Genomic DNA, 7,901 nt, shown 5'->3' on the forward strand with positions numbered 1-7,901 from the left:
TTCATAATTCCCTTGAAGTCACCAAATAGATATATAATTGGAGAAAAAAAAACTGTGTGATGTTTTCACATAAAAAGAAAACAAAATTAGATATCGCTTCTCCACCTTTTGGCTAAGATCAAGTATAAAAAGAAAACAAAATTAGAAAATAATTCGGATTGTCTATGGTTTAGAGATGTGGGCAGTCTCTCAGAATTCCCCAAATGTAGGCAAAATAAAGCTATAAAGCTTCTTAATCCATTTGTGTGTAATCTGGGGCCCTTTATTATCTGATTTTCAGATTTGAGTCCCTTATGTGTCTTGGTAGTTTATATTTCCAACTAGTATAATTTATTACTTTCCACATCTCACGTGCTTTCTTTCTGGACTGCATCAGGTTACTCATCAAAATTAAATCTCTTCTTGTGGTCCCTAAACCAGGAAGGAGGAAATCACCACTTGCAGAATCTAGGGTTTTGAAACAAAGGGAAACTGTCTACTCCGAACCTGTTGGGTGAGCTTTGTATGAACTTTCTTTTCTCCAACTGAAGGGGATGGACCTGGAAAACACCGCTGGTACCATCTTCTACACAGTGAGAAATAAAAGCAAAATGGGCAAGAGGGGAGAGTGGATAAGAAATTACACGCCCAGCCAGAAAAGCAAGACCTTGAAAGCATACACTAAGGAGATCCAAAGAGAATTGATACAGGCATTAGAGAGCCAAGGTTAATGGGGAGAATGAAAATGGCACTTTTTTTTTTCTGAGCTTGACTTACTTAGACTTTAGCAATAATGCAGGGTGGCCTCACTCAAGAATAATTGTACTAACAGGATTTTATACATCATATGTTTTATTTTTGTAATATTCACAATAACCCTATATTTGTGTATTATTTATTCCCATTTAACAGATGAGGAAATAGACTCAGGTTAAGTAATGTGCAAAGGGTCACCCAGCAAGTAGGAGACAGAGTTAGGATTTGAACCTAAGCAGAGTCCAGAGACTCTGGGTCTACTCCAAGTTTTTCTCATGTGTCTGTAATTCTCACAGACTTGGTGTTTAGCACATTTCCCTGTGTTCTCCCTCCCTCTCCTGCCTGAGAAGGATTAGAAGGCTGGAGAAGAGGATCTTGAGACAGTGGGGGAGAGGACAACATATAATCCAGTAGAAGAACTAACCCTTCCTCCTGTCATTTTTCATTGGTAAAATGAGGGAATTTGTTTCCACAGTCCCTTCTGTCTGGAGTATTATTGTAAGAAGCATAGCATACATGGAATAGATGGAGAACTTTCTCTGGGAAATTTGACCGTTTGTGCCGGGAAAGAACACTTGAGATGCAGCTAAACTTCAAGAGAACTTGCACTTGCCCAAACAAACAAAAAGTCTCATTTGCAAGATTCTCATCAACTGGGAGAAGGTCCTTAACTTTAAATTAAGGGCTTACTGGAGAAAGAGCCTAGAATTGAAGGTTGTGGGGATGGTGAGAGGTAATATCAGACTCCTATCCCCCAACCCCAAAAATGACAGGAAATGCTTCCTGTGCTCTTTGCTCTCTTGACAGCTTCCTCTTACGTGGTTTCCTCATGACTTTTAGGTAAGTTTCAACTGTTGACCCTTTATTGTGAAACAGGTCATGTGGTGGGAGTTGGAAACATTTTTTCAAAGGAAGAAAGCCTCCTGTGGTTTGCTTGAGAGAAAAACATCAAATTCAATGCATGCCTCTTGAAAATATGTTATCCATCCAGTCAAAAGATATTTACAGAGCACTTTCTATATCACAAGCACTTTTCTAGTTGCTTAGGAAATGTTAATGAATAATATGAATAGAAATGCCTCCACATATGAATGTTTTAGGTTCTAAATGTTATGTTTTTAAACAATAAAGCAAGGCAAGGGAATCAGGGTGTCCAGAGAGTGAGGAGATGAGCAGATCATAGCACTGGGGAGCCCAGGGAAGCATCCTTGAAAGGTCAAAATTGAGCAAAGAATTAAGGGATATAGGAATTAACTAAGTGGTTATGTGGGTGAATATTTCAAGCAAAGGGACAGCCTGAGGTAATAGTTCAAATTAGGAACTGAGTTGTTATTTGAGGAACAGTAGGAGGCCACGTACCTGGGTGGGAGGGGGTCCGGAGAATGAATAGGAAAGGAGAACAGAGAGTAATGGGCCAGATCTGATAGGCTGTGCAGGTCAGAAGGATTTCAGCTTGCACTGAGTGGGGAGTCACTGCAGGATCTTAAGCAAATCGGTGACATGATCTGACACTCTGTCTGTTAGGGGACAAAAGAATTGGGGAGTGGGGACAAAGGTAAATCACAATGAGCAGTTAGTCGTTATTGTGGGAATCCAGGAGAGACATGATCATTGTTTATAGCAGGCCATGGCGGTTACCGCAGAGACAGATGGTAACTAATGGGCAGTTTCTGGATATTTAAAAAACAGCACAAAATCCTGAGGGGCTGGGTATGAGATGTGAGAAAAAGATAACTCATTGATGACGAAGACTTTAGTGCAAGCGATTGGAAGAACAGAGTCTCCATCAACTTCGGCACTTGACGAAGTGTCTAAACTAACATTAAAACGTTACTTGGGTATGGGACAATTGTTGCTTCATTAAGCACTTCCAAGTCCTGAGTGGAACTTCTCAATCAGACCGCACAGTTGCCTGAAGCAGTGGTTATTGCTGGTGGTGCAAAGAAGACAGAGGCAGGAAGGGAGGGTAGAGGGTGAGGGGTATATAATAGATTAATATTTCTTGTATTCCAGTCACTGTATTAGATTCTTTTTTAAAATAATCATTGTATGTGCTTAAAGTAGCATGATAATTTCATATACATGTAAGTGAAATGATTATTATAGTTAAGCCCTTTAACATATAATTTTCTCCCATAGTTACCATTTTTTGTGTGATGAGAGAACCTGAAATCTCTTAGCAAATTTCCAGTATTCAAATATGGTATGATCAACTATAGTCATCATGCTATATATTAGATCTCTACTTTTCTATTCACAAAAACTCATGAAGCTGGTCTTTGATGTGATCACTGAATAAGGTCACATTCTCTGTCAGAGAGATATTGGTAGGATTGAAAGCAGAGAAACTAAATATTCAGCCTGAAACTTTTTATCCTAGCTTGGACACTGAGCCTGAATGCACTATGAAGTGTCTTTCTTTTATTCTACTGCATAAAACCTTTTCTCCAGTGTTATCATAATAATAAAAGGTCAAGAAGCATCACGACCAAACGATCAGTCACCATGAGGTGCATGGAGCACCTCTCAGGCCCAGCGCCCAGGCGGGCACCTCCTCACAGCAGGGGGAGGTGGCAGGCGGGGTGCCTCCTCCCGTGATTTCAATTACGTGCTGGGTCTCTAGTTGATATATAATTGACATACATCACTGTATAAGTCTCAGGTATACAGCATAATGTTTTGGCTTATATGTAGTTAGAACTATTTTTAATAACATGAATCTATTGCAATATATTACAATGTATAAGTATAGTTTACTAAATATAGGCAGTTGATTTATTTTTAAGTCTTATGCACCTATTTTGATGGTTTCTCTCCTTCCTCTTCCTCCTCCTTTTTCTTTCTCCTTACCCCCTTTCTTCAATATACTGATATTCTTAAAAGAAACAGAGAAAGAAAAAGAGAAAGAGGAGAGAGAGAGAGAGAGAGAGAGAGAGAGAGAGAGAGAGAGAAAGAGAGACTCGGGCTCACCTTGATCTTTGCAGGGCTTTGTGGAGGAACCCTATAGCATAGGAAAGCACTACCTCCCTTCATAAATATATCATGGTGAAAGAAAAAGAAATTTTGAGAAAATAAAGATATTTTATCTTTTCTGTGATAAGTAAGTGTTCTAGACGAACGTCTTAAGCTCTGCACAGATTCCATCCTGGATGCTTTCGGAGTCTTGCAGCTTGGGAAGGGAATGTGTAGTGAGCTCTGCCTAGGGTCGTCCTTAATCATATCTAGGTGTAGAAAGGTTTCTACGTGGAAAAGGCTAATAAAAGAAAGCCTTGTGATATCCAGTATGTCCCAATACAAAACCCCACCTGGTGGTCAGAGGGTAGCATCACCACACTCCTGTCTGCAAACTTGCCTAAAAGGTGGGGCTGGGAGAGTTTTAGGAAGTGCAGCCAGGGTTTTAGGCTTCACGGGGTCTGTCCCTTGGCTTTTTTCATTCCTTAGGAACTGTGTCAGTTCACTTGCTCATTTCCTGTGCGGTGTGTGTGTGTGTGTGTGTGTGTTGAGGAGGGGGGGCAGTCTGTCCCTCTAATAATTTGTTTAGAATGGGGAGAAGTGAAAGGAAGGAAAAGGAAGGATGAGAAAGTAGATGAGAAAGAAAGAAATGAGGGAGGATTGTAGGACACCTGTTTTTCTCTTCAAAAAGCAGGCATTTCCTTAATGCCAAGGATTATTAAAATGATCACATCAAAATATCTTTTGAATATAACAATATGATGTATGATGGTACATTGCACATCATACATAGTACATTGTGCGATAGTTAATTAGCCTTTTTAAAAAATGTGGTAAAAAATATGATATAAAATTTAATATCATAACCATTCTTTTTTTTTTTTACACATTGACATCCTTTATTGGTAGTATGTAGCCATTATGCCAAAATTCAGCCGTCAATTACAACTTCATTTCCCATCCACAATTAATGAGAATATATTTTACTTCAAATGGGACATATAGGCAGAGTGCCAAAAGTTAAAGTATAACCTTGAAGTCTTAAATTCACACTTCAAATATCAAAAGAGGGAATTCCCCAAAATCATGAAAACATAAAAAAACACACATTTAAGTCATTTCAATTTTTCTTGTTTATGTATTTATAACTTCAGACTTCAAAAAGCATACTTCATAAAGTCATTTATTCATTTAAAATAGACAAATGTTTACAAAGAACATTGAACTTACACTTCAAGGGTTGTTTATAAAATAGTACTTGAAAGGTTGACCTATATAAGGAAACCAGAGTCCTGTCAAAAGAGATAGTAAACTATAAATATAAAATATACCACAGTGTTGAAAACCTCACAGTATGCTATAGGAACATTAATAAAGATAACGTCATCTTTCTGGGGTAAAATGTATTTAGCATTACAAATTCAAATGTAAATTTTATATATGAATTCAATAAGAAATACATTTAAATCTTGCATTGTCACATAATTACCATCTGTTTTGTGTTAAACAATAAAAATGATGTACTTTTTGAACATGTGTACATCAAAGCCAAAAGTTTATTTTTTACTTTTTCCTTTACTGGCAACTTTAGATGCATTTTTAGGTTTGGGTTCCCAGAGGGCATTTTTCACAGATCTTGAAGCTGCACCTTGGTCTAGCTTGGCAGCCTTCTTCTCAGTTATTTCCTTGACTCTGTTCATGTACACTCTGATTCTTCCCAATTCCTGCTTTACTGGATTAACTCAGATTAACTCAGATTAACTCCCTGAGTTGCCAGATAAACCCAAAACACTGAATTTAATATGTAATCAGAAACTAAATCCACTTTTGCTTGTTCAAGTGGGTCCAACTTCTGTAACAACTCATTTCCAGAAACAGACATCATGGTCTTCAGCATGTCATCCACAGCACCAATGGAATTCTCAAATGTTGATAAATACTCATGGATTTCTGCTGGATAGTCTTCATTCATTTCTTCTTCTGCCATTATGACCAACTCACTGGCCTTCCACTCTGTCATCTGGAAAGCAATCCACCATAACCATTCTTAAGTGTGCGGTTCATTCGGTGACCTTAAGTGCATTCTCATTGTTGTGCAACCATAAACATTCATATTCAGAACTCTCAGTACTGACTTTTTAATAAAAATGATCTTGTTTTAAAGCAAGGCCCCGACACTCAGTAGAATCACTGGTGTCTGAGGCCTCAGTCTCTCTCCTCTGTAAATGGTATATTAAAAACAACAACAATCTGATAGGGTTGTTGTGAGATTAAATAATAATGTTGTAAAGTGCTTATCATAGTGACAAGTGACAGTATTCATTATTGTTATTATGGTTTCCTGAAATTCTAGCCACTTGTTACTTCATGAATGACATGATCCCAAACCTTTCTGTCATCAGTAGTGACACTCCCAGATCCCTGATAAGCATAACCCAATCGCCCATAGATTCCCATCATCATCATCATCATCATCATCATCATCATCATCATCATCATTATTTTAGAACTGTCATTTCCTATAGCAAAGAAATTGGTCCAGAAAAAAAAAAGTAGCTGCCAAGGCAATGAAAGAATGGTCTTTAGCACCCCTCTTTTGCAACACAAATGATCAACTTATTTCAACAACTATAAAGCACCAAGAGCTCTGGATCCATGAGGCAGGGCCTGGGGTGGGTCAGGATCTGGGCAGCCCATCCTTGGCATAGCTTTAGCAGCATAGCCTCTATCCAAGAAGTCAGACTCAAAGACTACAACTTCCCTGCGTGCACATCGCCTTCTTGTGACTTTTGTAGACCTGGCTAAACCAGTGGAATGGACAGTCCAGGAGGACACAACCTCCTTACTCCCCTAACTGGCTCCCACTCATGTCCAATTCTCCCCATCTCCCCCTGCCACCCCTTGCTTCCTGACAATATGTCTGAGCTCCATCTCATAGTCTGTCAGGCCTGCTGCATAGGTAATTTTTTTTAGGTGGGTTAAGTTTAAAAGGCTCCTGTAGGTACTCTAATTTACCTCTATTTCTAGAACCATTCTGACTTCCCATATATTATCCCATTCAGTTTTCAAATAGGACTCTTTCTCCTCTCCTCCCACTTTTCTTCCTTTCCTTCCCTCCCCCTTTTCTTCTTTCCTTCCTTTCTTCCCTAAAAGTTATAGTTATAGTTATAGTTCCTGATTATAAATATGATTCACTTTTAGTGTAGAAAATTTGGGAAATAAGAAAACAAAAATTATCTGTGATCTCATCACCCAGAGATAAAGACATTTCTATATATATATTCCAATATTGTACATGTATTTATGAACATATATTTCAAAAACTGGGTCATACTGTGCATACAATTTTTAGTTCTATTTATTTCTCTTTCCACTCTCTTGTCAGCTTTTCTTATCACACCTACAAATAATAAGCTTTAGCATTTGTGACATATTATAATACTAGAGGCCTGGTGCATGAAATTCATGCAACGGGTAGAGTCCCTAGGCCTGGCCAGTGATCAGGGCTGATCTGTGGGGCAATTGGGTGAGGGGGCCTGCTGGGACCCACCTTGGCCAGTTGGCACTGCCCTCTCACTGGCCGGCCCTGCCTCCAATTGCCCTGCCTCCACTGCTGGTCGCTTCCCTCTCTGGGGCATCTGATGGGGTGATTGGAGGGCCCCCACTGGCACCACTGGCACCCATCTTGGCTGGCCTGGGGCTGTGCAGGCTGGGGGCAGCTCCTGTGTTGAGTGTCTGCCTCCTGGTGGTCAGTACACGTCATAGCAACTGGTCATTCCACCAGTTGTTCCACCATTTGTTTAATTTGCATATTAGGCTTTTATTATATAGGATGTGGTTTTACCAAGTAACTATTTTTTTGTTTGTTTGTTTGTTTGTTTTGTTTTTTTATTTTTATTTTTTATATTTTTTAATTGCTTAAAGTATTACAAAGGGTATTACATATGTGTCTTTTTTTTTTTCCCCGCCCTTGACTATCCCTCCCCTATTTGGGACCATTCCCCATTTCCTAACCCCACCACACTAGGCTAAGCTCTCCTTTCTCTGGTCTGGATCATCATAGAAATCTAGTAACTGGTTCAGCTTCAAGCTTCATTCCTCCGCCATCCACTCATTTAGGCCAAGTGAACTTTTTAAAATGCTAACCTAACCATGCAATTTAATTTCAATGTCTACAGGACACCATGGTCTTCAAGACACAGTTTAGGTCCCTC

At 39.1% G+C, this 7,901-nt stretch overlaps 1 pseudogene; it reads right to left on the reverse strand.

Annotated features, from left to right (window-relative positions):
• Positions 1 to 5,041: 5,041 nt before the first annotated feature.
• LOC132227255 (nuclear nucleic acid-binding protein C1D-like) lies at positions 5,042 to 5,714 on the reverse strand (annotated as a pseudogene).
• Between the last annotated feature and the right edge of the window lie 2,187 nt (positions 5,715 to 7,901).

Source organism: Myotis daubentonii, chromosome 1 (assembly GCF_963259705.1).
Source record: "Myotis daubentonii chromosome 1, mMyoDau2.1, whole genome shotgun sequence".
Lineage (NCBI taxonomy): Eukaryota > Metazoa > Chordata > Mammalia > Chiroptera > Vespertilionidae > Myotis > Myotis daubentonii.